Genomic DNA, 16,221 nt, shown 5'->3' with positions numbered 1-16,221 from the left:
GTGCCTGCATGCTTTATGTATGTTTATATGCGCATTTTACATGTGATATGTGATCTAAATGTGTCTTTAGTGTAAGTCTTTAGTGTGTGCAAACCAGTATCTAATTTCTATTTTTATATAATGTGCTTACATGTTTTATATGTATTATATATGTGCTTTTATATGTGTTTTACAAGTGTTTTGTATGTATCTTTATATGTGCAAATGTATGTACTTGTATGTGTATGTATATGCTGTAAATAGTGTCTAACAGTGTCTAACAAACCAAGATGTAACAAATCATCCGCCTATCGATCAAAACTAATGTATTCCTAAGACGCCTCTGTATGGCCATGTACAATTACGTAAAATTCTTCAATAAACTCCCGAGGTGGCCTCATGAGGCTCCTGGGAGTTGCTGCCACTAGATAGGGGAGAGCGCGGGACATATGCCTCTGTTAAACATCAGGCGTCCCCGTCCTCCGTCACCTGTCACCTGTTCTTGTAACTGCCTTAGCTATGTTGTTAACGACTGGCAGTAGAGCGAAAGAAATTTGAATTTTTTGTGCTTCTTATAAATGTTAATTTAACTTTTAGTACTATATATTGATACATCTCGAAAGCGTTCTTATAGTACGTAAAATAATACTTAGTGAAATATACTGATGCAGTAATTCCAAGTTTAAATTATGGAAATGGTGGCACTACGAAAGCTACTCCTACACCAAGAAATCATTACACAGCATGCGCAAACAATGCCATTTTATAACAACGCACTCCAGAGCTGTCGTGTCTCAGCCCTATGGTCTCGATCGCTTATCTATAGCTCTTTTTTTTGGGGGGGAAGGGAGGGAAGGGGGTTTCAAAAATCTTAAAAATTATCCAAACGTTACATTTCGTCCACCTAGTTTCATTTGTACAAGCATGAAACATTATATCCTTTACTCCAAAGTGGAATATCATTTAATTTCAAAGCGATTAATGATGTGCGAAATAAGAAGGACTCGTTTTTGCTAGTGTTGTGATCTTTTTCAGATAAAATATATTTAACTAATTAATTTTATGGCAGCTATCAGATTAAAAAATATTTAATTATTATGGTAAGATCCTTCTGACTTCCTCTCTTAATCCAGTTTTTATTAATTCACTACAGCATTTTAATCATTATGCTACTCATTAATCTTCAAATTATATCATTCGACTTCCTATCCAAAATACAGTATATCCTGGAATGACGGCTCCTTCTTAAAGATGATACTTTTGAAAGTGATCAACATTTCTGCAAAAATAAGTAAATACTAGTAACTAATTTCACCTCTCTAAGAATTAACCATTACTGTACCCATAAGTTTTAAAATTATATCAGTAATTATATCTGTTAGTAATTAAAATACCTGCCATGACGGCCACCTCTCGAAGAGAATCACTTCTGTCAATAAGTGACCAATATCTCTGGAATTAAACGGCTAGTACTGAATTTCACGCTTTTAAGGCGACCAACACCGTAGTCCACGCGCGGCCAGACCTTCATAATAATTCACACAGATAACTTCATAATCATTCTTCATACCTAATGCCTTTCGTTAAAAACTACGGTATGTCACTGCTTATTGATGTTGTTAAAATTACCCCAAATATGACTTGCCTTACATAGAATACAGACAAAACAGCCTTTTTATTATCAGCAGCATAACCAAACTTACATCAGGATTGACAAATTATGCGGTAAAAAGAATAAATTAAATTTTTGTTTGCTATAAAAATGCTATAGTGTCTCAAACGTTTTCTAAGAAAACCGTTTAAACTCTTTCATTTTCAAATGACTCTGGATCGTTACAATAATCATGAGCTTTGTTACACATCATGAGATGGGATATTTACTCAGAAATTTCTTCAATAAAGTGGATGTAGTTTTACTATCGTTTTACATTCAATGGTTAGAAACAAGTAAAGGATCATTTAACTCTTTAATGATGAAATTCAAACAATGTTTTATTTTGTTAAGTTTTCAATAATTATGTAACAGAGTGGGTATATATATATAGATGTAATGATTTCAAATGTGTAGATGAAAGCAGTGGACCTCCCAACAGCTTACGATACTGCGTAGATGACCGAGAAGACCGTAGTGGCTTGAAGGTGGCAGAGTGGAAAGCATGATGACGCAATTTAGCGCAACATATCTTGAAAAATCACAATCTTTTTCTTTTTCCATACATATCAGATCATCCTTTTTCAGAGAAGATACTTCTTAATAATATTTGAATAGAATAACTCCCATTTTGAAGTACGACGTCATCTTAAGCAAGTAAGCGGCAGCAGCATGGATGAAAAAGCGTCTTACCAGCAGGAGAGCTAACGCGGAAAAGGGCAGAGTATCATAGAACTTCAGAGGAAGAAGGGTGGGAGTCGGAAAAGTTTCAGTTCACAGTTCTGGTTTACAATTAATTTAATTGGACAAGAGGCATCTGCATTAAAACGTTACATAAGATAGAAAAGTCTGGAACCTGTGAAATATATGAATCAGAATTATAATATAACTATAAACATTAATTCTTCCTCTCTATTCTAAAATCGTAATAACTTCTCTGCATTGCGTCATTTCTAGATCACTCCATGGCCCGCGCAGCTCTGATGACGCAATAATTGGAAACTGAAACTGCCATTGTAAACCAAAACTTTTCTCTTCGCCGTGCTTCCATCTTGCATAACTACGCACTTCAGCTTTGCTCTTTACTCTGCTAAGATGTAATTTCGCTGGCTTGCTTTCTATCTCAAGAATATCAAAAATGTAAATCTTCTGTAGAAAGGCACGACTAGAGTGCCAAGTGATTGTGGCCACAAATATCAGTTGGAAATAAAAATGAAATTAAAACTACAAAAAAAAAAAAAAAAAAAAAAAAAGGCATATTCAAAAAGTGTTTTGAAAATCATCGAGTATCTCAAGTTCTTTACATGTTACCAAGTTAGCATTATTAGCATACTACGCAATCAAAATTCGTCTTCAATATGGATCTAATCACGCATTTGACAGTGTTCCGTCTTTTGATTTGCTCTTATTATGACATATATACTTTCGGTGCGACCGATTGCTACCAAAACGAGTGGTGCACAACTACAGATTATAGCAGTCCTATATACAAAATTTCAACGTTCTGAGGTTAGTCGTTTTTGGGTTATGCGAGATATATACATATATACTGTTACGGCTTTTGTATTTATATAGCTATTTTTAGTAGAATTAATTAAAATTCTTTTATATCCCCTTGCAATGCAGCACGAGACTTATTTAAAGAGAGAGCTTCGCCGAAAAATTAAAAATACAGAAGCACGCAAGCACGCACATTTAATAAATAGATATCTCGTAATTGTACTCTCTTGCTTTCCAGAAAACTACAGAAATTACGAGAAGCTTCTCGTGATAGATTGAAAAGCTTATAAAAGCCGGAATAAAACATCTCAATTCAGCTGTTGTTTGTATAACTGTTGTTGTTTACTGTAGCGAATTCGCGGTGAAATCGTATTAGCTTTCTCTGTTTTGAATTAAGTTCTGTTGAACGTCTTAGTAGTTTAAACGATAACTACTGTGAGCTATTGCGATATTGTACGAATATCTCTAAGGAAATTTAAGCATTTTGATTTTTATTTGTTGTGATAAGAATAAATTTTATTCACTTTTCATCGGACTTGTGCATTCAATTTAATACGAACCCGTACTCACGCAACAATACGTACATACGTACGTACGCATAGACACCATGAAAAATTCTCTCTGAATCCATTTTAAATCAGTTTTGCAATGCGTTTGTGGAAAAAGAGTCCTTTATTCTGTCCTTATTAACAGACGTCACAAAAAAAACATTGTTAAACTGCATTCGACAGCGGTCAAAATGGATATTTTCGTTGAAATACGGTACCACCCAGAATTTTTCGTGATTACAGTACTTCCTTTACTTCGTACAAAGAAGTAAAAAAGGCAGTTTATTTAAAACTAAGTCAAAACAGAATATTTATTTTTAAAAATACGAAATAGTCTAATAGCCGTTCTTTTACTTACCCGGCTGTATGTTGATTTTCATGACCAAATGGCATTTCAGTATTACCATGGGAGCTTTTTCCTCCCCCTTGGTGCTATTTTCTACAATCTACCAATTGTCTTTTTTCTCGTGTAGAAAGCACTTCTTTTTAACAGTTCATCAGTGCTACAACACACGTAGCATTGATGACACAAGTTCATCAATGTTACTACAGAAGTTTTAAATTATATAGATTCTACTATTCGTTCTTTCCAATTTTTTAAAACATTTAATTGTATTGACATATGACTCGTTACACTTTTATCCTGGTGAAGTTAAACTTATTTTACTTAATGTGGATAAAAACTGGAGTTTCTTTAATTTAGATTTCTTTTTTAAATTTGGAAGTTAAAACTTTGGTTTATTACCACGCAGATATGACAGGGTATTTCTTTTGACTCTTCTTATTTTTAATTTTACACTGAATGGGGAATCAGAAATAATCATAAAACATTTATTGAAACTGTCCTCAGAACCTAAAAAGCAAGTGCAAGTTTTACTCTCTAGGCTTATGAAGAATTCTACATCAGATATTAAGCTCTGTGACATGTTTCAGGAAAATCCGAGAATACTGCATTGTTTGCTTTTTTATATGTAAATGGCGTTTATTTTTTATTCACAGTAGGATAAGACTTTATAAATGCTGGTGATATTCCCTGTTATTTAGGTGGATTCGTTTTTGGAACTACAGAAATAATTTTTGGAACAGACATTTTTAATGGATAAACGTTTGGCGTTCTATTCCCCCATAACTCCGTCCTTTCCAATATTTCCTTTACTAGAAATGTGTTTATTCACTGTGGCCTCAGGAAGTTTTGTAACATATCTTGATTCCAAGATTTCTACACCGTTTTCACTTTAAAAAATGAGAATATGTTTTTCAAATAATGAAAACGCACAGTTTTCAGTAACAAATTCATTTATATTAGCTATTTTGAGCTTAAAAAATGTTTATTGTAGCTGGTAATAATTTATTCCTCGATGTACAAACTGTTACAGTTATTTTTTTATACTTCGCTTATTTCATTATTTCCTTAATCAAAAATCTACTTTATAAATTTAATTGATTACTTACTCGGTTAAGTTTTAATAACTTCATTATTAAACTTACTTTAAACTAAAAACTTATATTTCAGCTTCATTTAATCTTTAATTTTTTTACAATTATCTTAAGACTACTTAGTTAACTTAAAAGTGATCAGCGAATTCTGCTAACTAGTGATGAGCAATTATAAATCCCGGGCCACAAATGACCGTCAAATCTACTTATTACGGTCCAAACATTGTTTTTACTTTATTCAATTAGCTTCATCTTTCGAATTTGTTGAGAAATAACGTAGCCCTCTATTTGACCTAGTTTGCAAAATTTCTGTTAAATTTAGAAAGATTTGAAAGGCCTTTAAGCTGTTCGCACTAGAAGGAACTTTTGAGAAATATGTGAAAGGTAGAATTCAATCTTCGAAAGAATTCCAGCACGACCGCGTCTAGATATGGGCTGTAACTGGCAAGAGCACCAAAATTTCTGGATCTGACCACAAGTTTCGATGTGCCAGACTGGTGATTACAGTGTAGTTTTTGTGTATTTCAAAGATGTATAACGTCTCTTATGTTTTGCTATTATAAACTAATGAGCTCGACGTTCGAAGACTGTTTAGGGAATAGTCCGTACTTAAAGTACGACAAAGTCAGGAGAAGTGCGTAAAGAACCCTTTATTAATTCAAATATAGTTACAGGGGGCACCAGCTCGAATTATAAAAACCAACACTTTTGGCTTAACTCAAAAATATTTTTTCCATAACTTTGCAGGATATACTAGTCAGATCAATGGGTCTATAATTATCCGGAGATCCATCCACTTGCCCTGATATTTTTATAGGAACTATAATTACATTTTTTCATTCCGTCGTCAGCCCCCCTTCGAGAATCCAAGATTGGTTAAAGATGTTTAAAAGTCTTTGCCTTGAACCAGTGCCGAGATGACTAAGCATCTCGCCGTGGATGCCATCAGGTCCAGGGGATTTAGTCAGGTCAAGATCTCTCATTGCCATCTTTTTCTTATGTATAGATAAGATTTTACCAAATAAATTATTGTCCGATACTAAACTGCGTACAATATTGAACCATGAGCAAGATTTCTAGATTTTTTCTCTATTGTCTTGTCTACAGCAGTAAAATTTAATTTACTAACTTCTGATAGTGCGATCCAAGCAAGTCAGCTGCAGTTTCTTCGTCCCTGGAAATATTCCCGTCCCGATCCAGGAGAGTATTACATTTCTCCGTCTGCTGTTGGACTTTACTTATATTTTTGACTAATTTCCACAGTTTCGAATTGCTAGATCTGGCATCAAATCTCTTACATAGGTCCAACTAATTTCTGCTCTGAGCAAAGCATTAAGTCCACTTTATTTCTACATTTATTTTGTTCAGTTCAATTCTAATCTGGTCAGTATTGCCATTCTGCATACCTTTATACAGATTTTCTCTTTTCTATATCAAAGGTAGTAAAAGAGGAGAATTATGAGAATATAGAGGAATGTATTGTTTAATATTTCATCCAGGAATAGTCGTTTTGCTGCGTCAAAGAGTAGGGTCTTAAAAGATCGCCAATTTAAGTCAAGAAGTGCAGGGCTCAGAATCAATCTTTGTGTCCACTAGAGAACCGAAAGTATGCCAGTACGCATTGCCAAAGTTCCAATATTTTTTCAATTAAAAACGGTACTCTGTTTATTATTTATTTCAATTAGGAGTGGTAAATGGTCGCTCCCAATATTTTTCAATATGTTCCAAGTGCAGCTAGGAAATACAATAGAGCAGCCTAGGGCTTCAGATGTATTATAACTAAAAGACGAATGGGTTGAAGAGCCATCATTAAAAAACATAAAACCAGGATCATCTACCATATGTATGAGATCTAGTTTTCTCTGGTTAGGGGTTGAGAATCCCCATATTGGATGCTTTGCATTTAAGTCCCCCAGAATTTATGAAGTGTCATTAAGTAGATTTTACAAAACCACTGGACAAATTTTTATGGTTGGGGGGATGGTATTAATTATAAATATTTAGGGGTTTACCTCTCGACATAACAATAATACTTTGCAGCTTCAGGTTTGAATTAGTTGGAGGGCAGACACCTTTGCCATGCTTATCTTCTCTAACAATATTATAGCCTTCTGCTTTGATTTTATGAGTTTCCCATAACTTTGTTTCTTGGACGGCCACAACTTGTGCCTTTTGCTCCTCAGACAGATCCAGTATCTGATTAAGTTTAATTATCGCTGCACTGGTAGATATTTCATTTATGTTGCACTGAATTATCTTAAGCGGACGAGCTTTGGGAGACGATAATTGATTTTTCGGACGAGGCCCTCTTCCTAAACCTCGAACGCATCCCTTTTGAACTTACGCGATGGACGAGGCGGTATGAACAGTAGTAGGTGACATAACTCTTAGACGGAGGACAAAAGGCAATCTCTGTTAGTCCAAAGACCTGACAACCAGAGGTAGAGGACTGAGCTCGTTTCCCTGTAGGTGATATCAATGTTCAACTTCTATCCGTATGTCTGCGGCTGCGGTGGGGTCACGTGGTAAAAAAGGAGCAAGCAGGTGTAGTCACTAAAAATTAATGGCGGCAGAAGTAGCGATGAACGCTCGCTAATAGGGAAAGAATGTTTTGCTAAAAAATACTTATTTCTGAATTAACATTATAGCGAGAAATCTGCGTGCTGAAAAAGACAGCAATCAGCTGAATTTAGTTAAAAAAAGATAAGAAAAATAAGATAGCTGCAACTACAGTACTTGTTCGCAGATAAAATCAGGCGTTCAAAAAATTCAGTTCAAGAAAATCAGCGGCAAAAACTATAATTCCAAATCCATGAAATAGCAAAATTTGTCCTGACAATTATTTCCTAGTTCTGCATATTCATTTACCTTTAATGAAAATGAAGGTCTGACTATATCAAACTGCTATAGCAAATTAGATATGATTAAAAGATTTGTTACTTTTTCTTTTGAAATAGGTAAAAACTAAAAAGTTAATTATAAATTAAATTTGATAGTTTTTTAAATATTACACTGCATTAAAGAGTATGTTAAATTTGTATTTCCCTTTATAAATATATCTTTTTGGCTAACATATATTTGAAAGCACATGAAATATATTTTTAACAGCCCGTTTAACTTCAATCGGAACGCCACTTTAAAAGATAATGTTTTTTGTAAAAAATGCACTAGAAGCTGAAGAACAAACTCTGGTGAATTTTTCAGACGATATCACACTAAAATAGGACCAAAAAATTTAAGAATTGATTTACTTGATGATGTATGTAAGCCAAAATATGCATGTAACTTCTGTGTGCTGCTAGCTTAGTGGTAAAGCTGACAGTAATAATGTTTACTTTTGGGGGGTCGTGAGTTCAAATCCCATACGCTTTTTGCACCCTGTCTGCAACTTTCTCAGCTTTTTGTTCCAATTTGATCTATATTCGTGTTTTATAATTTATTTCTATTATTATATGCGTTAAATATATTGTTTTATTTATGCTCTTATTTATTTAAATTTCCCCCCCAGCAAAAAAGTTTGAAAATTATATAATACTAATTTAAAGCATACCCTGTATATATATATATATTTGAATTTAACAAACATTCTCTATTCGCAAAAAGCAAATTTAAAGTTAATTAAATATAGATGAAATAAATGATTAATTATTGCTGCGAACTAATCTACAATATCATTTAAATTCTGTGAGCATATGTAAATTAAGTGCAAGTATCAAAATCCATGAATAAATATATAATTCCAAAAATTTATTAATCCTAAAAAATTTATAAAAATGCATAAGTAAATAATGGGATAGATTATTAATCCTAAAAAGTTTATAAAAATGCATAAATGAATAATAGGATAGATTTAATCCTAAATAAAAATGCATAAGTGAATAATAGGATAATTAAATTTTTGGAATTGTATATTTATTTATGGATTTTGATACTTGCACTTGATTTACATATGCTCTCAGAATTTAAATGATATTGTATATTAGTTCGCAGCAATAATTAATCCTTTATTTGTTTGCATTAAATTTAATTTTAATTTAATTAACTTTTAATTTGCTTTTTACGAATAGAAAATGTTTGTTAAATTCAAATTTCATTCCTTGCAGCAATGGCGCAAGAGAATTATTTAAATTTAATTTATTTTGAAACCCTGCAGATATATATATATATATTTTCGTTTCACTTTTATGTGAATGTATATACATGTGCTCAGACTTTGGGATGTTTACGACTCTAAACTTTCATTCCAATTAACACGAGACAGTATTAATGTCCTAAACATTTTTTTAACAAAAAATTACTATACTAATTGCTTTTAAATTCAGTCCTCTCTCGCAGAAGCGCAGGAATTAATTAATTAAATATTTCCATTTTCTTTACCTAATGTGTGTATATATAAAGAGAAAAATCTTATTTTTATAACTTCTATAAAAAGAGATATGAATTAAAAATGTTTAAATTAAAAATAATATTTTATGGATTATGCATAAAATATAACTGCCCATAGTGCATTTTAAAACAAACGAGATTTCTAATAAATTATCCAGCTATGACCCTGAATTCAGCGGTATACAAACATAGCAAATTTTGCGTAAATATTGTGAACCTTTCTTTACAGTTGCTCTCTACTTTTAAAGTACCAACTATTTTTTAATCCCTTTAACTTTTTTATTTTATTTATTTATTTGTTTACTTTTTCACTACAGTACATTTTAGTTTTAATAATATATATAGTATTTCATAATATTTAAGGCTTCTACAAACATATTTTTTTTTTTAATTTACTTAAGCTTCTATGGAATTAGTGATGTTCATAATATGCATTATAACTTTACTTATGTAAAAATAGCTAGAGTACTTTACTTTCGCAGTTCATAAGCAGAAATAAAAATTTCCAATAACATGGAATTTAGTAAACAAAACTTTTCTGCGTTTTACGTCAGAATCCATATCAAATGCAAGACAAACAATACTCGCTTAAGCGAGAAAAATTCAGATGTTCAGCGTCGTAACTCGAGAACTGCTTGTTTGGCGCCAAAATATTCCAGTGACACCTAGCGGCGGAAAATGAAAATATTTTACGGATACGCAGCAGTGGAAACGCTTGTACGGATGCCGTAGGCGTGTCTTCAATTGACGCAACGCGTTCGTACGCAGTAGTGGAAACGAGCCTTTAAGCTGGGTTAGTGAAATGGCCTTCACGCCTTGGAAGACCAGGAAAATGCGCTCCAGACGTCCTTTACCCATTCCATCCAGTGACGCCCCCTCGCCACGATGAGGCAAGCTACAGGACTAGAGGGGTATTTACTGAAGTTTTACTTTTTCGCATTACTTTAGTTTCTGTGTTATAATGACTGCTGACTACTGTTTTATTTATTTATTTATTTATTTTTCAAGATTATGAATAACATATAAAACGGACTGAAGGAACTGGCCCGGCGTTGATGAGTAGGCTGCAAATTCACGTGTTCCCGTTTGTTACGTTTGAAGTGCAGCTAAAATTGCTATAAATAATTTCATGACTGCGGCACAAAGCCAGCAATTTATGACCAAAGAATTACTTTAAAATCTTTGTGTATCTGACCACTATTTCAAGAAATATAGCAATTTAATTACATTTCTGAAACCTTGAACGGAAATCCTTTGTTTATGAACCAAATAAAGTATTTCCATGCTTTTATTAATCAATATCGATATAAGTGTATATGTTCCAATCAATATATTTTTTATATAAATAAATAATATATTAATAAATTGTTTTTGTGATTAATCTCACTTGTCTGCACTTAGAACAAACCCATGAAATTCATCACGGCAAGGAAACAAGATTACGCCTGTTGTTGACAAGAGACTTAAGCACCATACAGGTAACCGTACGATTTTACTTAGTTCCGTCCCAAACGCTCAAGGAGAGCATCCCGGGGAAAGGATCTGAGGATATCCTACCCCCTCTTTCCCTTACCATCAACCTCTCGAGAGGACTTTTGAAGGGCCATATATTTGAGTGTCCCCATGCCGTACAGATACTATACATTTGCAAATATCTATACCTTCTCCACGATTTATATTATGTTGAATATTATGTGAAAGTTAAGCGCAAAATTTTACGGTTTTGCAGCTGAGGATGGTGGTTCGGTAAAACCATCGAAACTAGTCCTGTAAACATTTTGAAAATATAACACTGATTTTTGTTGTTTGACTTCTGAATTAGTATTTGTTCGGCGTGTTATTGTGTCTTAATTATAAAACAGTTTATCAAACGGAGTTGTAATTTTTCTGCCCAAAAACAACTCAGCAGGGGTCTTGCCAGTCGTATCGTGTTTGGCAGTCCTAAGGGCAAAAGCTAATTCATTGATATGGTTATCCCAGCTTTTATAAAAATTTTAATATAACTACGAAAAGTTTTAACTATGTTTCTGTTGACCCGTTCCGCTATATTTTATTGCGATAGATACGGGACTATTTTTAAATAACGTATGCTCAGTTCTTCACAGATGTCTTCAAAAATAAAACTAATAAACTGGGGACCATTATCCGATATAACTTTTAGGTGAGCCCTGTATTTTAAAATACATTTATTTAAGATAGGATCAGTAGCTATTTCCGCGGAGGCTCCTTTCAGCGGAACAATTTCCGTCCGCTTAACTGAAATGGTCGACCATAACGGGGAGATACCGATTTTTATTTCACTAACTTTTAGGAAAAGTGTCCAACAAATGAACGCTTATTATTTTATTTGGAAATTGTGATTTAATACTATTTAAAAACCCGTCCGGGCGAGAATTAACATAATTAACTAATTGGCATGTTGGGCAGAAGTGTACATACGCCCTTGTTAACTTTTGAAGTTCAGGAAAATAAACTGCTTCGCGTACACGTTAGAAAGTTTTTCCAATGCCCAAATGGTCTGAAATAGGCGAATCGTGTTATTCCTGTAATATTTTTAATCTAAAACTATCTGGGAAACTAGTGGTTATTATTCGTAGTCTTCGTATAAAATAACAAGCCATCTATCAGTTAGTAGTGGGCCGCCCTATTTCTTATTGTCACAATATATTGGTGACTAAAATTTTCGGGATCCCTTAAATAATCATATATATTTTTTAATTCTGGATCTTTGCCCAGTTCGAAGATTACGGTTTCATGAGAGTGTATTATTTTTTATGTGAGCATTTTCACTTTAACTGTATTTCCATTTTCGTCTAGTTAAACTCTGGATAAAGCATCTGCTACGACGTTTTCCTTTCCCGGCGTGTGTTTAATTATCAAGTTATATTCTTGCAGTTTCAGTGCCCCTCTTATTAATCTTAGGAACAAGTTCTTTCCCGAATACAATTTAGCGACCGCCCCATGATCGGAATAAACTGTTACTGGAGAACTTTCCAAAATAGACTCGGAACATTTGAACTGCTAAGAGAATCGCAAGCGTTTCTCTTTCAGTGGCCGAATAATTCCATTTAATGTACCACTAAAGAATGCCACGGGCTGCCCATATTGGGAAAGCACCGCCCCTACGGCGTAATCCGACGCGTCTGCCGCAATCTCTATATTTTCATCATTTTCGGGAAATTTCAAAACAGGGCTTGTGTTAACTCTTGTTTTAATTTTTCAAAAGCGGTGTTAGCTTCAACTGTCATGCCTTCTTTCGTTTTAATTTTAATAGTGGTTTGGCAATAATTGCGAAATCCTTTATAAAGGACCTGCATTACGAACACATTCCTAGATAAGAAGATAAATTTTTCGCAGTATTTGGCAGGGGGTAATTTTGAGTGGTAATTATTTTTGATTTATTAGTTTCAGTTCCTTTCTGGAAAATGTTATACCCCAAATAACATAATTCTTTTCCTGCAAATTTAGACTTATCAACATTAATTTTTAGACCGGCCTCATTTAACAACGAAATAAAGCTCTTTGATATGCTGTTCCAGATTATCACTGGTGACAACGATATCTTCCAAATATATAAAAGTGCTCTTCCCTAGGACGGGTCTTAAAACAATGTCCATAACAACGTTGAAATGTTTCTGGCGCGTCCTACAGGCCAAACGGCATAGCGCAAAAATGCGTAAGTGCCAAACTTAGTTATGAAAGACGTTTTATGTACATCTTCACGCTTTACGCCTATTTGAAAATAACCAGATGTTAAATCTAGTGTAGTCATATATCTAGTAGAAGTTATATTTCTTAAAACTTCCACAATAATGGGTAATAGGTACATCGGATATTTTGTGACGCTGTTAAGTTTGCGAAAACGCCACCTTTTCGGGTTGAGTAACCGGATATTCATTATTTTTTTCACAGGCGTAATAATCTTCTTACTTAACATATCTTTGCCATTCAATAATTTTTTCTTTAGATTTATTGCAACGATATGGCTTATGCCTGACTGGTTATAAGTCTACAGTATCTATTGAATGATGATATTACACTTGTGTAAAACCGGAAATATCACCGAATAAAGTAGAAAACTCACTTACCACTTGCAGCAGCTTTTCTTGCTTTTCACATGGCAGGTGCTGAAGATTTAATGTGGGGGTGAGTCCGCTTTTACTTCTGTGACTGGCTTCATGGATAACATGACTGACGATTGCTGAAAATCTAATTGTACTCGTACTTCAGCTATTGAAAGAAAATCTATCCCCAAAATAATAGAAGGCTGTAGCTTTTTTACAATAAGAAACATTATTTTTTTTACCTGCTCATCCTTAATCCGGATATATAAGGGAACTTTACCGATGCACTTACATTTTTCTCCCTGGGCAGTTATAACCGTCGTACCAACCGTATTGTAGATCCTATATCTACGATATATTTTTTTAAAAAGTCATCTGACACGAAGTTACATAGATCGCCAGTATCCAGGAGGGCGGTGTCTAGAATATTATTCACGAGAACTTCAATTTTAGGCAGAACTAAATTCTTCACAATAACTGTATTGAGCTTGATGGTAGAGGGATTTTGTTGACCTTGGGATTTTTGCGCTCTCCCGTCAGCAGAAATCTGTTTCAAGTTTAAATTTTCTTTTTTATTCTTTTCAGTGCCTTCCTTCTTTTCCCGCTGACCTTCTTACTTTCTTTCTGGCTAATACTATTCAGCTGTCGACGTTCGCCGGTTGCTTTTGAATTTTCGGGTTTCTTAGACCACTGATTTGACTTGCTTCCGTATTCTTGTTCCTGCCTCCGCTGTGGCCTTGACGCACCAAATTGGCTTCTTTACTCATACTGGTGTCTTCTTTCGTTATCCGCCGTTCTTCTGCCTTCAAACTGGATTGCGAGCTCGAACAATTTTTTCAGGGCCGTAGGGTTCCTTAATTCAATGAAGTCTTGTACGTGGGGTAGTAATCTCGGCGAAATCACCTGGATTATTTCAGGATCCGGCTGGCTCCCATACAGCAGTTTAAATACTTGTATTTTTCTCAAAATAAAGTTGAGCAGCTACTCAATTCTTTGCTGATAAACACTAAAGATTTCAGCCTCCAACTTGGCTCGATTCCTTACTATCGGAAAGGCCTCTACTAAAGCAACTTCAAAATTCGAAAGGAAACGAAAAGCGAAACAAGTAGCAAGTGACGCCAGAGATCACGTGATGTTTTGTGGCGTAATAGGAGCGAGAGTTCGCGTGACCTCTGACGTTTTCCTAAAGTGAATCTCCTTATACTCTTACGTTATAATTTTATTTTTGCTTGTTTTGTAAGTGATGTCAAAGATATGTGATTTTTGCGACGTTTTAGATTCGTAACCTCACATGAGCTCTAACGGCATAACAATAAAGATCCGTTGTTTATGGATTGTAATTCTGTCCATGGTATTTATATTATGTCCATTAGATTTAACGAAAATATTAAAAACCTGTTGTTAAGTTTTCATTGTTTAAATCTCCGTCCAGGTTGTTACTTCTTAATTAATTTGTTCATATCCATTGTTAGATGCTTTGTCCCGTTTGGATTGTTTACAGTATATTTTTTAGAGATGGTGGTATTCTTTCTATTTGAACTCAGTTCACATTTACAGAGCTTTAATATGTTTTTATGTTATCTATTTTCATTCTTTGGTAATTAGTTCTCAATCATGAGACTTTTAAGCATAAGATTTTGAAAGGTAAAGTTAATTTTTTTTCACGTTACTTGTAATTTATAACCTGACTTTGAAATGCTATTCACAAATTGCCAAGATGTAAATAAAGCAATCAGTAAAGCACGGGAAAATACCAGCGGTTTCCGTTGAAAATTTAGAACGCATGTGTCTAGGACTACGATTGCAGGAGTGTCAGTCGCCAATTTTTATTTAAGTATAAATAAATAAATTATTTGTTATTATATAAATCAATTTCTAGATACATTATATTAACAAATACCTATTTCATAATGTATTAAAAATTTAAATTTGCAAAAAATAGGACAAGGAAATGATGAAGTCGCCAGAAATTCGTAAAGTGGCCTAGGAATGAATTCTAATAGCGTACGAGCAAATTTATGAAAAATCCCAAGATCTGGCAGCAGTGCCCTTAAATTACGTTTTACAATTCCAGTTCATTTCTATTAACCATTTCATGTCTACATTTGTCACTAGACGGCGATATAGAACAGCAAGTTTCCAAATTCTGCTTATATCATTTCTCAACAGCATCTACATTTTCGCCCCTGCGACGACGTTTATTAGTGTTTGTTACAAAATTAAGGCCAACAACCTCAGAGCACTTACTAATTGTACCTTAAAAACCTCAGTGACTAATTTCCTAAAAATCACCATAATCAACATTAACGGCCCATGTTTTAGTGCTAATTCTTGCTTTGAACCATAAGTGCTCCAAAACTACACTGAACATTTTTACAATGTATAAAACTATATTGGTGGCTCAGCATAATTTAGTATTATCATCCGAGCTATGGACGGGTTACATCATTAGGCAAGCCTGCATTTCTGCACACACTTGATAATACCTGCTTCGAATGTGAAAGGCTGTGGTCATTTTTTGAATAATTTTAAAGTCCCTGTGTTTACTAATACTCCTGAGCCCCCATTTATGCAGAATAACTTTATAAATAAGGGCTTAACAGAGTCTAAAAATGGATATATAAGCAGAAATCATATATATATAAGCAGAAATATA

The sequence above is a fragment of the Stegodyphus dumicola genome, chromosome 6 (assembly GCF_044657685.1).
Source record: "Stegodyphus dumicola isolate Sdum_Otavi_A_Nest chromosome 6, ASM4465768v1".
Lineage (NCBI taxonomy): Eukaryota > Metazoa > Arthropoda > Arachnida > Araneae > Eresidae > Stegodyphus > Stegodyphus dumicola.
The sequence above is the reverse complement of the archived record's forward strand: the minus strand, read 5'-3'. Positions refer to the sequence as shown.